This window comes from Ambystoma mexicanum, chromosome 8 (genome assembly GCF_040938575.1).
Source record: "Ambystoma mexicanum isolate Mex_15411 chromosome 8, UKY_AmexF1_1, whole genome shotgun sequence".
Taxonomy (NCBI): Eukaryota; Metazoa; Chordata; class Amphibia; order Caudata; family Ambystomatidae; genus Ambystoma; species Ambystoma mexicanum.
Window position 1 is genome coordinate 1,036,835,294 of NC_090929.1, and position 19,874 is coordinate 1,036,855,167.

A 19,874-nucleotide genomic window follows, 5' to 3' on the forward strand; every position below is an offset into this window, starting at 1 on the left:
TAGTTGCACAAGAGAGTGTTTAAGGGGGAGGGGGAAAGTTCCAGTGGCAAAGGAGTGATTGCAGAAATCGGCCAAAAGGCTGGAGCAAGGGTGGCGATGTGGTCCCTGATGGTTCTGGGTGAGCATGGGAGAACCTGCTTTGACAAGACTTTAGTAGATCGCACTTGTCTAGAAACAACGTCACGGGTGATCAGGGGAAAGGAGGAGAAAGGAGGAGAGGTGGCCTCAGGCGGGCCAGAAGTGGTAGAGGAGGAGGATTAGGAGGTAGAGGAAGAAGAGAGAGTGGACAGGATGTCCTGAGGTTTTTTAGTGCAATGAGAGGCCAAGGCCGTGCAGAGGGCCTGGATGGGAAAAGTAGGGGTAGAGACTGCAGCAGGATTGGCCAGCTCCTTGCATATTTTGAAAGGTTCAGCCGAGTTGTCAGATGCCGCAGAGATGTGGGCTCAGATATAGGCACTCTTCCTCAAGAGGACAGAGAGTCTGTACTGCCTTTGGAGCAGGTGACAGGCCAGTTGTCCTGATGCCCTCCACTTCCTCACTGCCTCCCTACACTTGTGTTTAAGGGCAGTGATGTCGGAATCGTACCAAGAGTTGCACTTTGATTTGGGCTTCAAGCGGATCCTCACGACAGGGGCAAGGACATTCAGAGTGTTAGAGATAGAGAGATGAAGTTTAGAGCGGGCTGTGTCAGGGTGTGAGTCAGACAAAGCTGCAGTAGGAGGAGGAGAGAAAGTAGCGGCGAAAGCCTCAACTGACACACGCTTTGTGGGTCGGATGCCTGAGAAGGGAAATGGCAGTGCTTGAGTTGGCTCGACCTGCGGGGAAGAGAGAGAGAGGTGGGAAGAAAGGAGAAAGTGATCACTCCAAGAGAAAGGATTGGTGAGAGGGTTAGATAAGGGGAGGTCTGAGGAGATCAAAACATCCAGCGGAGGAAGTGACCTACTGCTCGGAAGAAGAGGAGCAACAGTTTTTTGGGACATGGGGGGTCCTTCCTAGCCTATGCTCAGTTCCACAATAAAGACTTCACATGTCCCTCCAAACTGAGAGTCATGGGCCTACTTGATCACCCCTAAGTTGACATTGGTTTCTCCTAGGTTGGTCGGGCAGGGTATGGAAAATTACTGTTGGCACCATTGAGAAATTGAAGAGTTGCCCTTGCTTCCGGGTTTTTGTCTTTGTTTAATTATTGTTGTTTCAATTGTGATATTATGTGCTCCCACTTAACACAGAAAACCACTGTTAGCTGAGATAAGAGCATTATCTACTTGTGTTTTGTAATTTTACTAAGAAATGCCAATAAAAAGATTACAAACTGAAGACGGGCTGGTAGCATCCAGGTGGATGTTCAAGTCTCTTAGGAGAAGTTGAGAGGTAGAGGCAAGGATCAATGAGTAGAGGTCAGCCCACTCAGAGAGGAAGAGCGTAACCTGGCCAAGCGGTCTGTAGTTAGTGGCCACAGTGAGAAAGAGGGCAGGAGAGATAGGAGTAGTGCTGCAATGGATTGACAGAAGCAGGAACCCATTCCGGGAAAATCAAGGCTACACCCCCATCGGGACAGTTTGTTCTGGGTTGGGAGAGGATATTGTAGCCATCAGGAAGGAGAGTGTTGAAACGCGTGACAGAGCTGGCCATGAACCAAGTCTTGGTGAGACCGATTACATCCAAATCAAGCTCTTAACCGTTGAATGAGAGTTGAGATTAGTGATGTGGAGCAGGTTGCCACATTTGAAGGACTTCCAGGGAGGGGTACAGACCAGAGGTACAAGTAGTACAAATAGTACAAGTTCTTAACTTCCTCCCATTTCTAGCCCAAAGCGGTAAAGCGTTTAGGACAATAGCAGTGTACAGGTCGGCTATTTCAGCAGGGCACAACCTGTTAGAAGGAGTTCTGATTGGGGAAAAACCAGCAGTGGCTAGATTGATTTGCGGAATTAAAGGTGACGCGCAGCCCCTCCTGAAATGTATGCAGTTATGGGATGTGGACGCAGTACTGCGGTTTTTATTAGCTGGCTACGAAACAGAGATTTATCAATCCAGCAATTTTCGGGGAAGTTGGCGATGCTGTTGTGCCTAGTATCATGTATAAGGGTGTCAGATCTAAGGGCACTGGAAGTTGATGGGAAGTCCTTGGGGCCGGAGGGAGTGACATTCTCTGTAGCGAGAAGGACAAAAAGCCACTCGGCTGTTATTTCGGATCCCTATTTCCAGGATCAACCTAAATTGTGCATTGCGAACTGCATCAAAGAATACGAATCAAGGCCGGGGTGTCGCAGTTGCTCATTATGCACAGGAAGCTGTATAGAACAATGGCTGCAGCAACCGTAGCCCGATGGGTGCATGAAGTCATGTCCCTAGCGGGCATAGATGTAGTGTGGTTCGGTGCGTGGCGCAATGGCTTCCAAAGCCTTCGGGCCGGAGCGAGTCTACAAGACATCTTAAAGGCAGCAGATTGGGCCAAAGACTGAACCTTTAAGACCTTTTAGTTTAAACCGATAGAGAGTGTAGCAGCAGTGGCAGTGCATAGCTTTGAACAAGCATAATGCTCGCCTACAGTCTTGACATAGAATGAAGATTGATCCTGCTGTAGCGCAGGAAGTCTTGATTTTATTAAAGACACAGAGGTGAGAATTATCCCATCCAGCAATGGGAGGATATGTGATCTGTTCTGTATAAATGCCCAACAGTTATTGATATAGCGTTGCGTTGTGTGACCCACCCTAATATATGTCTTCTCTGACAGGTGGTGACCAGAAGGTGAGTTGGTGCCAGAGGAGCCAGAAGTTGGTGTAACTCCATTTTGCAGTAGGATTTGGCAGCATGGGCTGTGAAGAGTTCACTGGAAGGAAGAGCGGCACATTCAAGGCCACCGGCAGCATGTACTTGTGTCGTTGGGAGTGTTATTCGCGTTTCTCCTCGGAATGTCAGTTGGAAGGCATCAAAGGAGAGGACGGGCCAGGATAGGAAGTGATGTATGGAGCCCAGAGACAGGACATACACATGGGACTGCCAGAGACACTGGGGTTCATGGGATGTGAAGTTTCCTGAGTTATTATTTCAGTTTGATGTTAAAAAAAAAAGTTTTTGTTTTAAAGAAATATATAGATTTAAACCTGCTGGAAGAGTGGAGTTAAAAGTAGTTATGCATAATGCTTACCTATGTGTCTTTAATAGAATCAAGACTCCCTGCGCTACAGCAGGGGTAATCTTCATTACGCTAGAGAGCCGCTAACTCTACTATGGCACTATTTACTTTCTTGCAGGAGCAAAAGCATGCCCCACAGAGCACAAAAGACATTTGTTCAAACAATTGGTGTTACGTTAAAAAAATAATGCTATCAGGAACGGAATCCCCTCCTCTTACAATTACCATGAGCCTTCAGCAAAGTTGGAGCCGCCAAAGATATTCATTATAAGGGATAGCATGGTCATTGAAGACAAGGCTATCAATCAAACATAACATGCTGTCAACAATATTTTTTAGTTTGCATACGTTGAGTGCAGCAAATAGACTAAATTAACATTCAAATAAAAACCATTGCAGATTGGATGTCATACATTTGGCTAGGTTTTAATCAATCCAAGACCGACAGTATATTCATTCCTTCTTCTTGTGTTCTCTGTAATGAGCGCCCTACATTTGTTGGCTTGTTGGAATTCAGTTGTGCACTTCGGTTTCTGGATCAGGCTGAATAATTGGGACTAATCTTTGACTCTTACTAGATAAGGTTTTTGAGACAAATCAGGCCTCCGATATCAAATGGACTACGCCCCATTAGCGTGAGCAAACAAAGGTGATAGGCTGGACTGTGGTAACAGCCTTTTTTCAGGTCTAACTAAGCAGTCCATTCGACAGCACCAAACCATACAAAAACGTGGCTGCACATATAGTTACGAACACCAACAAACTGGCCCACATTACTCCAGTCTTGAGAATGCTACACTGGCTTACAATTAAAGCCAGGATTTAGTAAAAACGTTTCGATAAGGGGTGTCTCAGTGTAACTAATTTTACAAGATATATTCTAGCATTTATGTTCCAGCACATTTTGCCATTCATACGGGAACCTCTTGATGAGTGGACCGTGGCAGAGGCTAGTGTGCCAGGTCCATTAGAACCATCTGCTTTACTGTCATCTGGAAATGGCAAAAAAAAAAAAGAATGTTTCCTACGCAGGTATTGGCGAGACATATCCAGTTTGCTGAAGCAGAATGCACTGCTCGCCCGTAGTGTGTCTATCTGGATGAATCCGTCAATCAAGATTAATAAGACGATTTTTCGACCAAATCAGTATCTTGGAGTGGTCCATCGAATTGGGGAACTTTTTTATGATGGATCATGGCTCTGCTTCCATGGTATGTGTGATAAATATAACCTCACAGACTGCACTTATGGATATTATAGGTCGCTTCAATCCGCTATACCATTGAGACAAATGAAAGAAGATACGGTATATGGTTATTTCAGCCATCTTGCCATACAAAAGCATGCAGCCTTGGCTGTATACAAACTCTTGAGTGGAGCAAAAGATTGGAATACTCAGCTCTTAGACAAGTGGTTGAGTTGGTTCACTGTTGACTTGTCAATAACAAGGTGGGAGGCCCTTTGCAGAAACATCTCTCATATGTCTATCAACATCGTGGAAAGAGCACGACAGGTTAAGCTCCTTAACAGAGTCTATTGGGCGGTGGAAAGGATGTGCAAACACGGCCTAAGTACTTCTGATGCTTGTTGGGGCTAGGGCCTGGCAGCTGGCTCCCAGGGACATATTCTAATGAGCTGTTACAAGGTGAAGAGCTTTTGGAGTGGAATTACAAGCACCCTGAAGGCAGTTCTTGGTGTGGACAGAGATTACGATTTTACTACTTTGATTTTGGGAGATGATACCAATTTGGAGGACCTGTCATATTGACAGATGGCCTGGCTCTTTATGGCCTCTATGGTGGCTAAAAAAACGGTTCTGTGAAACTGAAAGTCTACTGTCTGCCCAACTAAGTCTGAGTGGTTCTAGGAAATTTACTCCTTTTCGAATATCAAGAGGGTTGCCCTTTGGAGTCAGAGAAAGGGCAAAGTGTTTGAGGATATATGGAGTAGATTTCCCCAAAAGAACCTGGAGTGATTCACGACTGGTGTTTCAGCAAGAAGTTCTGGAGCGTTTTAATCGTTTTTTCCCCTCTTTTCTCTGTCTTTTTTCATTCGCCTCCTTTTTCCATTTCCCCTTTAAGTATGTGGTTATGTAATTTTTGAATGCATCTTTGTGTAAAGACCAACAATGTAAATAAAAAAAAAGGTTTAAACTTCTCACACTAATTCACAAGGTGCTTTTTGGCACCTCTCCTAATTATATGAGAGGGTCCCAGGGTTCAGAAGATCAAGGGGATATGAATTATGTGGTACCATCATGGGTATTAGACAATGGAACAGTTTCCCACTGAATGTCGGGGAAATAACGTGTCTCTACATATTTAGAAAGAAACTGAAAACATGTTTGTTCTGACTTTAATTGACTGCTGGTCTTTATCTGGACACTATTTGTTGAGGAGCTTTCGGATGAGCGCTGAGAAACCCCTGGGTCGTAGCACGAGTTTAAGTAGATTAAATACTAAATACTCAAAACTCCTTCCTACTCCTTTTGTGGAGCCAAAACATCAGCTCACCAGGTGCAATCAATACAACAACTTTAGGTGCTACTTCTACTGCAGTGCTACATTTAGTCCTGCAATTGCTGGTGAGGCTCTGTGACAGCAACTTTGCAGATGTTAAATCACATTCCATCTTATTAAATAGTATCAATAAAATCATTAAAATACTGAGCATGAAAAGAGATAACAATTATAATAAGCAGGTACCTAGGGATTTTGCACAGTTCACTTGGATTCAAACTATGACACCATGTCCAAGCTCCATAATAGAATCATATGAAAGTGAGGAACCAGTTTATTGAATGCTTTAAAGTTGAAAGATCAGTTAGTGCATAGTTACGAAGGCATTAGATACCTTTTAATAGTAATTTGGAATGTATTCCGAGTGCACAAACCAGTTTATTGAATGTTTTAAAGTTGAAAGGTCAGTTAGTGCATAGTTATGAAGGCATTAGATACCTGTTAATAGTAATCTGGAACGTATTTCGAGTGCACACAGCATGCAGTCTAAAACAAAACGCAATAAAAAGATTGTAAGATTGGTCCCGACTGAGAATAAGAAAAATAAATTGAACATGCAAGGGGGCAATAAAACAGGGATCTGGGGGCATTTTAAAGATCTGTGCACTTACCACCAGAAGCTAACTTAACAGTATCAGATAGGATGGCTGAGGGCATCAGTAAGGTCATAATAAATACTAAAAGGAGGATGCCTGTACAGCACAAAGGAAAAAGTCAACATTAAAAGAAGGTTGATGAATTTGGCTTACAACCAGAAATTTTACCCTACCTAAAACAGGGAATTCCTGCTACTACTCAAAAAGATCGGAATAAGTCACTTACCATAGTGGAACTGGAGGAGTCATTGCCAGAGAGTCATTGTGACAGTAGAAAGTGGAATTATACTATGGATCCTGGATTGAAGACTACAGAACCAAAATCACCATCATACCTGTTGGAATATGCTAACCATTAACCATTAGCAATCAATAAGAAGAGAACTTACAGGGAAAATCATGGAATGGTTCATAAGGGTACTTCATGGGATGCACACTCAAATGCTTTATTGATTGGAATCTAGAGTATTTTTCCGGGTGATGGCCTTTCTTATTGGAATCATATTCTCTTTACTTAGGACAATTCCAACCCTACAGACTTATATGTAGCGATATTACTCAGGTTGAGTTTGTGGAAAATTCTTGTCTGTGGGATATGATGTTTGAGTATTGCAGATCATCTCCATCAACAGTGCCATAAGAAAAAGAGAGAAACTCATGAATGATGGCTTGGAACGTTTGCTAACAAATTCTATAAGGGAACACAATTTCTAAAATGTACAGTCCATAGTCAGTGTGGGAGGAAAGTACAAATCCAAGGAAGGGGTGCCTTGAAATCTAACTTTCAATGATTGGTCATAGTTACTGACTCTGCTTGTGCAAACTGGTGCCAATTCCAACAAGGAAGGTTGTCTTTAGTAACAATTACATCACCTTTATCTCATGAAACTCCAGCGATCACTCACATTTTTTGGATGAGATTGGGCCAAATTACGAGTCCGGCGGTAAGCGTGCTTGAAATTCTGGCAGGTTACCGCCAGACTCGTATTACCATTCCACCTCCGTGATTCCCAGAATTACCGGGGCATTACAACCCCGGTGACCCGGGAATTCCAGAGGCGGAATACGTAAATCCCCATTCCCATTGAGTCCAATAGGACTCCATGGGAATGAGGAAGTGGAAACACCGGCATCACCTCGTGATGGGGCCGGTGTTTCCACGTCCGCCTGCAGGCAGGTGGTGTTAAACCCGCCAGGTCAGACCTGGCGGGAATGACACCTCCGCCTGCAAAACCCGAGATCACCCGGTATGGAAACAACGGCGGCGGCGGGTTTAACGCCACCATTATTTCCATACCGGGTGACTCGTAATGAGGCCCATTGTCATGTTTAAAAAATTAAGCGATTTTAACATAATAATGCTACAAGAGGTATGGCATCTGGAGCAACCTCTCTGGAACAAATACTCAATCTTTTGAAACCTGCCTTGAAATGAGGGGAGGGCCGTGCTATGGGAGTTAGTATTATTACGATGGATCATATACTTGTTGCTGAGATCCAACAGTGGAATGTAAATTCAGATCACATAATTGCTGTCAGTCTTTCCTAGCCTTCAAATGCTAATTTAATGGACCTCCTACTTATAGCTGTAGTACTGGGTGCATGTAGGCTAATTGATCTTGTGGTTGATTTGCTTTCTGTTTATCTTAATTTAGTGATTGGATTATTATAGCAGGGGATTTAAATTGTTTTGTCCTGACATAATTGCACAAGAAGGTACAGATACCATGAATCCCTCTATAATGATACAAGTCAAAATGAAAAAGAGTATGAATGATTGTAAAATGATAAATGTTAATGGGAATATGAGGGGTGGTATACCTAATCAGATTACTGAGAGTAGGGGCAGCAGCTCCTCTATTATTGGTTATATGTATTGTTCCTTAGAGATGTATAACCTTACATATCCCTAAAAATTGAAAGAACTCAAGTGAGCAATCATTGCTGTTGAATAATTGTCTTAAAATGTTCGATTAGAGGTTTATTGGTTGACCGGCTTCTGACTTAATTGCAGGTAATAACTCGAAAACAAGAATTGCTTGGACAACTGGTAATGTAAATAGGTTACATTCTTATATGGTGACACATTTAAGTCAACTGTTCATGTAGCAAATAACATTATTGACTATTCCAGAATGCTTTAGCAGTATTGTTAATAGGATCACGAAAATGTTTCTGCCCCCTAAGCTTGAATGTGATGAAAATAGAAAGTCACATTTACAACTAACTTTAGGACTGTGAAATATGAATAAATCAAGAGGAATTGAGAAGGAAGATCTTGGAGTTCATATACAAAAATTGAAGTTAAGATACAAAAATGAGCCAAGATAATATACATTTGTATCTGCCGTCTGTGACAATGAAGCTCAGATTGAGGGCTTAAGATCAAACCATTCGATGGATTTTTGGAAATGTATAAACAAGGAAAATAATTATCAGACATGCGTACAAACAAACCTCATTACAGAAAATTAGAGGATTGTTCATTTTGAACATATGTATGGAAAACAGGAAAGGGAAGATTAGATTGTAATGGAAGAAAAAGACGTTGACATGGGAGGGACGCTTTAATAAAGCAGATATTGATGTCTGAAATACATAAATGAAAGAGATCAAGACCTCTGAATCTAGATGGGCTCCGTAACTTAATTTTAAGAGGGGATGTGAAACTTTGGGGTGCCCTATTGTGTAAATTGTTTAATGCTATAAAGTTAATGACCTCCATTCCCGAATCATGGCATAAAGGTTATGTTGTGCTGATCTTTAAAAAGAAAGATCAGAAAAATACAGAAAATTACAGACCTATAGCATTATTGGACTGTTGTAACAAAGACTATTCTAATATTCTATTGGAGGACTTAACTAATTGGACAGTAAAAACAGGATTGTTACTGAAATTCCTCAAATTGGAATACATGGGTACCACATTAAATGGTTTAATTGTAAATTTACTGCAGGGTCAAGCATGGAAAAAGGGAAATGTGCCTACATATTGAGCATGCATTGCTTTGATGGTAGCCTTTGATTGTGTGGACAAAGGCTGCCTTTGGAGGAAAATTCAATTGTGGGGAGTAGCAAGTGGGTTACTTAAAATGATGATGATGTTATATACTTAATCCAAAATCCATGTACAGTTGAATAACTGTGGTTGATTGTCTAGAGAATGTAAAATGTTATTGACCCTTCTTCCCCAAAGCTATGGACACCACAGACAGCTCTCCTGCGCAAGTGGGGATTTATTCAACTCTTTTAGTCACTCTCTTGTGGCCCTTGTAGGGACTTGGATTTAGAGGAAGGTTTGTTTGGGCCTAGTCTTCAAACCCTTTAGAGATTGTATTCCGGCACATTCTTCAGCATTTGAGCTAGAATAACTAGCGTGACTAGTGAGAGAAGTGGTCTTCTCCTTAGTTTCGGATACTATTGGTGTTTTGAAGCAGCCCTAGCGCATGAAGGTTCTTTATCAATGATGACTTTCTTTATTGTGAGTGGGAAAAGACATGGATTGGACAGGTTGGCGACTAAAGCCTTCTGAAGTACTGTGCAAGGGCTAAGAAGGCTCAAGGAATTATTAAAGCCTACTTAAGCAATAGAACCTGAGGAGGGGGGCATTACCAGTATGTTAATGCCCCTGTGTGATATTTAGAAGCCAGATTGAAGCAAGGGCCTTAACATAGCCTGGGGGGGATTACCCTACTGGAAATGCCCCCCAGAGGTTTCTATTGCTATTAGTACCACAGCACGTTGTACAGAGGTACTAATAGCAAAGCAATTTTTGTCGAGTTGAGAAACAGCACTGCGACCATTTCTCTGCTCGAGAAAAAAAGCAAAAAAGAATTGCCGGCAGAGATTGGGAAGAAGGGACATGTAGTCCCTTCTCCCTTTCCATGGTGGCCATTAAAACTTATGGGAAAAAAGTAAACAATCAAAATGATCGCCATGAAATAAGGAGAAGGGACTATACATAGCCGTTTCTCCATTTCCATGGTGGCCTGAAGGGGCAACGAAAAGGAACTGCGTCAGGTAAGTCTTTCCTGGCCGGGTAACAACCCACCGAGGGCCAATCAGATTGATTGTTACAATCTGATTGACCCTCACTGGGTACTAATATGTTCTATACATTTTATGGATAAGTTGTGACAGATATCAAGCAGTTAGTGACACTAAAGGACTGTACTGTAATCAAACAGAATAATGAGTAATAAGGTTAATCTTACATGCAGATGTTAAGCATTCATTGGAATTTCCGTCTGCTGTTGCTCTGAAGTGTCTGTAGGTAAAGTTTAACTTAAATGGGTTTATAATCTATAGTGTTTTTTCAAAAAATATTTATCATTTATATAATGCATACTGGTGAGGGATGTATTTAATGGGTTGAGGGTGGGGTAGATGGGGTATACAGGGTTCCAGGTATGGGTTGTGGTTGTGGGGTGGGGCGACAGGATGCCTAGTATAGGACTATTTGGCCTGCCAGTCCGTATTTGGATCTTCAAGCAGTGCCAATCCCCTCTGACTCAGCTCTACCAATGAATTCCCTAACTGTTCCACCTCTTTACATTGGTCACAAATAACTAAACATTGGATAGGCGGGGGTGGGAGGAGATGTAGCTTGCTGTCAAACTGCAAACTGGAACACGAAGAAGCCTCGGTTTACACCCCAACTTTCCCATTTCTTCAAATTGTTCTTTCTTGATGAAATAATGTTACCAAGCTTTATTTGTGGGAGCACTTCTCTCGTGCCCTGACCCCTTAGAAGCCACAAACATAACTGAAAGATATAAGTTTAATTGGTTGACTGAGATATGGCGCCAATGTCAACAAAAATTTAATGTGAAAAAGAGAATAGCAAAAATGAGCCTTTATTATAATTGTGCCCCTTGGTGACACGTGTTTCGATCTTCCTTCAGTCTTTTTCAAACCTGGGCACTTAAAAAGAAGACATTGTTCTCTCAAAAGAAAAAAAATGTATAATCTATAGCTAACAAATGCAAAAAAAGATTCAATTGCGTGACATGTGTGAACAAGCCAGAGACATATCAAATAGCACATTCATTGTTCACACATAACATTACAACAAAGAGAGTACACCAACAACATCACCGGGCTGTTCGGACATAGAATTAGACCCAGAAACATCCAATACCAGCAGTGATGTCTGATCTGGCACAGATAAACAAGCAGGAACGTTTGTTTTTTTACACAAAATCAGAAGATTCAGAAAGGCAACAAAGGTCGAACACGAAACACATTTAGTTCCAATTACCTCCTACCATAAATATCATAACACGGTGGAGAGGAGGAGAGGCAAGAGACCGGCAGGAAGCAGAACAGATCACAATCCTGTATTAGACACCACAAGAAGGATGACCAGACCAAGTACCAGAACCCTAACAACGACCTCACAATGAATAATCTTGTCATTCATCGTTCAAGCAAGAACCTGACTCTCTTGGTGGTCTCCATCTTGAAATGTGGTTTATCAAATTGACTTGTTTAAATTTACGAGGAAAATCAAACTAAGAAATATTTTGCGACTAAAGTTTCCAACTTTTGACAAGTGGGAGAGATGGCAACTCCCAGCAGGCACACCATACAGAATATTGAAAACATACATTTATTGGCAACTTTGGATGACCCCACAGATTCTGGTATAAATAAAACATTGGATGATTTAAACATCAGATTCAGCAATTTGGAAATGCTTCAACTTAAACCGAAGTCCAGATTTACACCACCCACTGTACCAGATAATGTGATAGAGACATTTTATCAAGCGGTAACCAAAGCTATTCACAAACTCATGGAAAAACGCAGTTCGAGGGTACAAATTAGGGGCAAACATGTTTCACCAAGGGGCACAATTATAAGGAAGGCACTTGTTTTGCTATTCTCTGTTTTACATTTCAGTTTTTGTTGACGGCGCCATATCCGAGTCAACCAATTAAACCATTGCAGATTAATGGTTGGGCAAGCCACTAATGAACCCGGATTAGCGACAGTTCACCTAATCATTGGATCAGCGGATGCAGAGAGGCGCAGAACTACCCCTCCATTTAACTGAAAGATATGTTTTATAACAGCAGCAGAGGTGCTATTTCTAAAGCACCTCCTAAGGTACTCCAGGAACTCACCTCTGCTGTTGGTAAACTCTGAAATGGATGGATTTTCAGAATTACCATCATAGGTGGTAACTTTCTCTACAGGTATTTCATTAAAAGAATCTGCCTAACCCTGAATGACCCCTTTAGCTTGTAGTCTACTAATAATGAATACCTGAATGTTATATCTTTCTGTGCATCTTTTTCAACTGTGCCCAAAAGTGAGTTCCACAAACAAATCCAGCAGCCATTTCTAGAAGCATGATGTAGTCAAATCCATGGGTTCTAGTCGGGGTGCTATTAAACTCTTTTAGTAATGCACTTAGCAGTGGTAAAATAATTCACCAGACCATAAGAGGAGCATTCTTACAGAATGAAACTGAGGAAAACCCGCCCTAAAATATAGACCCTTGCTTGCTTGGCAAGTAGGAGTTCAGACCTACGAGTATAACAGACCAATGGCATGTGGGCTGCAGTGGTACCCACATTCCCATCCAGGGTCAGAGACTCTATCATATAAATGTGAAAATTGCCACTTGGCGGTATGAACAAGTGCCTGCAGCCTAGGCTCGTCTCTGACTTGCTCGCTCGCTCACTCGCTCACTCACTCACTCAGTCACCCACTGTGGGGGCCAACCAGGCACATCTACAACATTGCTGAAATCAAGACGAGTGCGTCACTCCATCTACACAGAAGCCGAGCAGGCCTTGCAGCACATGGTTCCTTCCAGGCAGGTGGGATTCTGAAGAATTTTATCTTTCTCAATTATTATTTTTACAAATTGCAGCTCTGGTCTAAGGAGCAACAGCTCAGCCAGCCTGGGGTGTGGGGGGGAGGGTGCAATTGCGCCCTTGCTTGCCCCTTTTTCCAGCCTGCCATTGATGTAGAACGTGCACATTCAAGGACCAGAAAATGTGCAGCATATATAGATACACCCTGTGGTAGAGAATGAGCTGTTTTTATCTCAGCGCTCGCTGTCTGAAGCGGCATATTAAGGTAAGATATCAAAGCCATATTAAAAACTAAAGAAAATACAAAACTCCACAGATCCCTCAAGACAAGAGAATAACACGTGTTTTACCTCCTTTGCCAGAAATTGATGGGAGAACTCTAGAGGTTGAATTTCGCGTTCAGCCCTGGTTTTGTCTCAATGTGTTTTTCTCCCCAGGTCCTGTTGTTGGAAAATTAGTGTCATCAACTTCATATTCCCTGCTATGTTTCTTTTTCATCTCTTGGGTCCGCTGTGCTGTTATTCAAAATGTTGCCCAAACTCCCCAAGTTTCTATTGCGCCCAAGCCGCCATGAGTGTTTACATGTACTCACCCTGTGCTGTTTTATGGATTGCGTCTCATTCTGCTACGCCAAAGGCCACGGCTGAAGAGTGTTCAATAAATATGATAAGATATCATTACTAAGAGATCTGTCAGGCACAGCACCTACAAGAGCTCAGAAGCCTCCGTGAGGCGACATGTTCCGCGCGCTACACATCCTCTAAATAAATAAAGAGCAGACTCCCACCTCCTGGCAAATCTGCTATGCTGTCATACAAAAATAATTGCGGACTCCTTTGCCTTCAGTGCTTGCATCAATAGTCTTCCTTTCTGTCCTGAGGGGCCATAGTTTCAAGGCAACAACAAAACAAAAAAGGTTTCACTGGTGAGCTGAGAGGTACACAAAACACAAGAGCTGCTGGCAGACAGGCAAAAACACAACAGGCCTGATAACGTAAAGGTTTCCCTGGCACACATTTAGGGAGGCATACGTGCGTCCTTTCGAGCTGCACCTGGAAAGCGTGCACCTTATTAATAAAGGTCATCAGGACGTGTGCCTCAGTGCGTTCTGAATTCACAGTGAAAAGTGCAGAACAGTTGCAAGGATGCATGAAATGATTGCTAGACATTTTGCCTGGGCGAGGCATGAGAGAGAAATGAATAGCAATCTTTTTTTTTCATAACAACATTTTATTTGGTTTTACATATAAGCAATGAATATATCACAACAGCAATCACAGAGCAGTAATCATACAATATGAGTTTTAGCAAAAGCGACTCATGGGATGGCCGGAGTGCAGGGAGCAAAAGTGTTAGAATGGCCAGTACTGATCATGGAATGTCCTGTCCTTTTCCGCCGGCGGGTTGTGGGGTGCTGGGTAGCTATGGTGTGAGGTCTTGGTTCGATACAGTGGGCTGCTTTGGAGCCATCTTGTTAACGGAGGCCTCCTGGTGAGGACTGGGAACCTGGCGGCATAGTCCATGAATGGGTCCCATATGTTTAAAGTTCTATTCAGGGAGCCTGCCCGAATTGCAGTGATTCTCTCGGCCACCACTATATCCCAGCATTTTGCCCACCAAAGTGCAACGGAGGGGCCCTCTTTATTTTTCCACACACGTGCCATTGCTATTTTTGCTGCTAGGGGTAGATGCGTGCATAGTCTGGGGATTTGGCCTGACATTGGGAGTGCTCCATCACCCGTGTCACCAAGAAGGACGATTCCAGGGTCCCATGGGATGGTTAGGCCCAATATTTCCTTGATGTGTTTGAGTATTTCTTTCCAATAGATTTCCGCTTTCGGGCATGACCACACCATGTGTAGCAGAGATCCTGTAGCCGGACACCCATGCCAACAAGTTCCGGGAATGATTGGGTTGGTCTTGTTGATTTGGGCTGGGGTTATATAGTACCTGTAGCAGAGTTTATAGCCCCCTTCACTATTTGTGATGCATTGAGAGCTTTTGTGTAACCTGGCCCAGATTTTCCCCCATTCCTCGACTTCGATTTCTTTTCCCAGGTCCTTTTCCCATTCGATCATGTATCTTTCCTTTTTCGCGGGGTCTGCCCTGTCTAGGAGCCGATATAGGGTCGAGATTCTGCCCTTGCTTGTAGGGGTTGTTAATGATAGTTCTAAGGCTGTTAATTCTCTGGAGCATTTCTCCCTGGTTACTCTGTTGGATATCCAGTGTCGGATTTGGGCGTAGTGGAATCTCTCCCCTTCGCCCACACCAAATTTTTCTTTGCATCTTTCAAATGAGAAAGGTGCTCCTGCTTCCTGCTGGTTTTATGTAAGCCACCTGCTATCCAGGGTTGGAAGCTATGGGCCGATAGACCTGGGGAGAAATCAGGGTTGTTCCAGATGGGAGTGAGAGGGCCTAGCGAGCCGCGGATGTGCAATTTCCGGGCAGCTTCCTTCCAGCAGCGGGCTGTCGATACTGTTGGCAGCAGCGGGCCACTATTTGCTTGTGGTTTTACGGGTGGAAGGTGTGGGAGGGATGATGGCGCTACCGGACACCAAGATTCTTCGATGTGTGTCCATCTCGGTTTATCTGTTTCTTGGGCCCATGTGAAGGTGTGAGAGAGTTGTGCTGCCAGGGTGTATCTAGCAAGATCCGGAACTCCCAAACCATCCTGTGGAATTCCTCTCATCATTATTCGTTTGGCTATACGAGGTTTTTTACCCCCCCCATACAAATGCTTGGATTTGCTTTTGCAGGGCTGCGATGGCTGGACCCGAAATGTTGATTGGGAGTGCTGTACAATGGTATAGCCATCTGGGGATCAGTTTCATTTTGATGGCTGTGATTCTACCAAACCATGATATTTCCTGTGACTTCCACCTTTTGAGATCTTTTTGAAGATCTTTGATCAGTTGCGGGAAGTTGCATGAGTATAGGCGCAGTGGGTCGTTGGGGATGCGAACACCGAGGTAGTCAATTGGGCCTGATTACCATGGGATCGGCATTAGGGGCCAGAGATTGTCTTTTTCCTGTTTAGAGAGATTCACCGGTAATGCTACAGATTTGGATAAGTTTACCCTGAACCCTGATAGAGTCCCGAATTCTGAAATTTCATCCCATATGGCACCTAGGGACGATGCCAGGTTTGTTGCTGTTATTAGAACATCGTCTGCGTATAGCACAATTTTATATTCATGGCCTCCCACAGACAACCCACTTATGTTCGTATTTTGTCTAATTCTTGCTGCAAAGGGCTCCATAGAGAGAGCGAAGATTAGGGGGGAGAGTGGACAACCCTGTCTAGTGCCCCTGGATATGTGGATTTTGCTGGATCTTGTGCCGTTGACCCGCAACTGTGTGGTGGGGGAATGATAGTTAGCCATGAACCATGTGGTAAAGTTCGGCACAAAGCCCATGTGTGTCAAGACTGCCCGGATGTGACCCCAATCAACCAAGTCAAAGGCCTTGTGTGCGTCTAAGGATATGGCAGCCATTCCTACCTTTAGTTTGTGGCCGCTCTCCATAATGTCGATCGTCCTTCTGATATTGTCATGGGTACTTCTCCCATGGATGAATCCCGTTTGGTCTTGATCAATTAAGGGTTGGTAGGGCTGGAGCAAGTCTATTGGCCAATACTTTGGCAAAAATCTTCCTGTCAATGTTTAGGAGTGAGATGGGTCGATACGAGGCAGCTAGTTCGGGGTCTTTTCCCGGTTTGTGTAGCAGGATTGTGATGGATTCAGCCATCGAATCGGTTGTTGACTTCGAGGTGAGGAAAGAGTTAAATAGGGCCGACATCTGGGGTGAAAGACTTCTGGCGTATTTTTTGTAGAAATTAGTGGATAGACTGTCAGGGCCCGGTGCGGCTGATTTGAGCGATTTGATGGCGTCTATCATTTCTTCAGTAGAGATGGGTAGTTCTAGGGAGTCCAACAGGGTAGTGTCCCGGGAGGGCATGGCGCTTAAATAGTCTGCTAGATTATCTAGTGCTGTGGGTTCTCCGGACATGATTGATTTGTGGTGCTTCAGTAGTTCATCGATTTTCTCTGAGTCAGAGTAAAGCATTTGTCCATTCTCCCTTCTTAGTTTTAAAATGTTGTTTCGGGTGAGGGCTTTTTTCAGTTTCTGTGCTAGGATCTTGTTTGCTTTGTTCCCTTTGCTGTAGTAGAATTGCTTTGTAAATGCTAATGCTTTCACTGTGCGGTCGGCACAGTGCATCTCCAGCGCTGTTTTTGCTTTCCTCAGGGCTCTCTCTGTTTTCCTCGAGTTGCGCGATTTCAGTTCGGTCTCTAGTTGTTTTACTTTTTCAGCCATGATGTTCGAAACTCTTCTCTGTTCTGCTCCAGCCCTAATTAAGGTGCCCCTGACGACCGCTTTCAAGGCATTCTAGATAACGTTGATGGAAGCGTGCTCCGTTGTGTTTTCTTTGAAATAATTAGAGATAGTTTCTTCGGTTTCCGTTCGGATGCATTCGTCTAATAACAACGAATCGTTGAGTTTCCAGTGCCTTTGAATGGGTTGTTTTTGGCCTGAGATCACCAGATTTGCTGAAACTGGGGCGTGGTCCGATGTCATGCAAGTGTGGATTTCTGCGTTGTTAAGGCAAGGGAACAGGACCCCTGATAGGAGTATGAGATCAATTCTTGAGAAACCTTTATGCATGCATGAGTAATGAGTGTAGTCCCTTGCGGTGCTATTGAATAGTCTCCATGCATCAACAGATTTGGTTTCTCTTAGCAATTTGGCTAACACTAGTGCTTGTACAAAATCTGTATTCGTAGCGGGCAGGGTTTTATCTAATTGTGGGTCAGGCATGCAGTTGAAATCACCACTTATGATCAGATGGCCTTCACGGAAGGCTAGAATGGTCGGAATTAGCTTTGCGATGAAGTTGGCCTGAGATGCATTGGGGCCGTAAACTGAGACGATGGTTATAGGAAGTTCTTCAAACAGGCCTTTTAGAAGGAGGAAGCGGCCTTCCGGATCTCTTTTTATGGCGATTTTTGATAGTGGGAATTTGTCGCTTAATAGGATTGCAACTCCTCTCTTCTTCTGTCCGGAGGAGGCAAAGTATGTTCTGTGTTTATATCTATTGAACCTTACTCGGGATTCGTCCTCCTGTAATAGGTGAGTTTCTTGGAGCATTACGATGTCGCCTGATAACTGACCCAGCCTGTGTTCTACTGATTTACACTTTCTTGGCAAATTCAGACCCTGGACATTCCATGTGAGCATCACTATTTCACTTGTATCGGTCATTGATATACAATTCAGGATCCAGTGTAGTTGGTCTTGCTCTCGGTCCTAGGCCCAGAGTTTGCTAGTGGAGATAGCTTGCTGTGTTGGACTGGTGAAAGCTTAGTTGCAGGTGCGATATACTGTGAGAATGATTGTGAGGCCAGAACCTGAGGGGTTCGGAATGTTCCTCTCCAGGCTGGCTGCCATAATGGTTTATCTCCTCCCTTCCCCCTTCCCCCCAACTTGAACTGGAAGTAGAACCATTCTCCTGCTGCCACTGGGAATAGCAATCTTTTAATGCACCGTTTTAAAACGGTAAAAGTAGCCGTGGGAACTTCTCCTGCCCCCTTAACACAGTGGTGTAAATGTTTTTCTTTTCTTTCTTTCTTCAGCATTTCACAACATCACTGTAAAATGTCCTACTACAAGGGTCTGCAATGGCTGGCTCTCATTCTCCACTACAACTCCCATTAGCCATAACCAGCATAGTTAATAGTGAGGGATCAAAGGATTTGTAGTCCAAAACACCGGGAGAGCACCAGTGTGCGTACCCCTGCCCTACCGGGACGCATGTGGTTACCGGAAGCCAGCCCTACGCACGTTTTGAGAGCGTGCTTCCAAAACGAATTAATTCAAAGGGACAAAGGGACAGGCCAGCATATCATTTGCACTAGTACGTAGCCCCTAAAAATGGAGGATAGCACAGGGGCAATGCAGTGGTTTTAGAAGCAAGGCCACACAGAGCAACAGAGGTTTGAATCCCGAATCTGTGCTCAGAAACCTGACCGAACTCAAGTATGGTATTGGCTGGGTTATAAAAAAATGTTTATTTAAATAAATGCAAAAGTCAACTTTGTGAATGAAGTGATCTGCATGTTTCTTAGAATCACAAAATTAAAAAGCGCATCTCTGTTGCTTTTTGCACTTACATGATGCAACATCTGGCTTACCTCCTGTAGCACCTTTTTCGGAACGCGTTAGAAGAATGCGAGGTGCAGGCTAGGGCTTGTGTCTGTGATATCAGTAAGCACAGTTGCCAGGTGCAATTCCCCAAATATCTTCAATCGCTGTGGTGCTGCTTGGCAATGAAGGAGAAGGACACAATTCAGTATAATAGCTCAGCAGGTTAAAGCCTCTGTTTGCAGCCTGCAGGACTACCATTCACTTTGCTAATATTACCTGGTATCTGCTGACTACCCAGCCAGTGCTATGAGCGGCAAGTGCTATCTAAATGTATTATTATTTATTATTCCTATTGTTACAACATGAAAGCAGGTAGCAAGTACCAAATATAATACGGCTCTGATAACATATATATAATAGCAACCAAGCTCCTGACATAAACACACTTGTATTTAGTTAAGAATTGAGATCATGCTCTATTCAATGCGGCACTATGAGGAACAGTATTCTTTTTGTAATGCCGTTTTTGTATTATTATTCAAAGTCTATTCACCCTGGCCCAATCAATGTGGCCACCTGTGTCACTATGCCAAAATCTACCCGTGATCTCTGATCTGATACAAATTTAGATGCATATTGTACATACTAC